This window comes from Cetorhinus maximus, chromosome 2 (assembly GCF_964194155.1).
Source record: "Cetorhinus maximus chromosome 2, sCetMax3.hap1.1, whole genome shotgun sequence".
Classification (NCBI taxonomy): Eukaryota; Metazoa; Chordata; class Chondrichthyes; order Lamniformes; family Cetorhinidae; genus Cetorhinus; species Cetorhinus maximus.
In genome coordinates, this window is record NC_135880.1 from 46,157,164 (window position 1) to 46,157,768 (window position 605).

Consider the following 605-nt stretch of genomic DNA (forward strand, 5'->3'; position numbering starts at 1 on the left):
ATAGACTGTCCGTGGACACGATAAGAAGAAGATGAAGTAATTTCCAGCCTGTTGCTGGGGCAGTCGTTGCATTGTTTCATAAGGCCATAATAAAGTAGCCAATAAGGATAGTCACTAAGAAATTCGATAGGGAATTCAGGAAAAAACATGTTTACCTGAAGAGTGGTAAGAATGTGAAACTTGCTATCACAAGTAGTAAAGGCGTTTAAGGGAAAGCTAGATAGGCAGGTGAGGGAGAAATGAATAAAATAATATGCTGATAGGGTTAGATGAAGAGGATAGAAGTTCCTGTACAGCATAAACTCCAACATAGATCAGCTGGGTCGAATGGACTGTTTCTGTGCTGTAGATTCTCTGTAACTCTGCATTCTGTTGATTAACTATTGATACGACAGAATTCTTTCAAAATTATGGTTTGGGAGTTTCTGTGGCCTCCTTTTGTCAGCAGAATGATAATTACGCCAGATGAAACCCGAGGAGGCTGACTCCATCAGAAATTTCAGTTTCGTCTAATTTAGTCCATGTTGGCAGGACAAGAGGAGTCCCACCAGCAGAGGGTTAGGCACTCTTGGGGGAAGCCAGAATATTCAGAGCAAGGGCTTCCT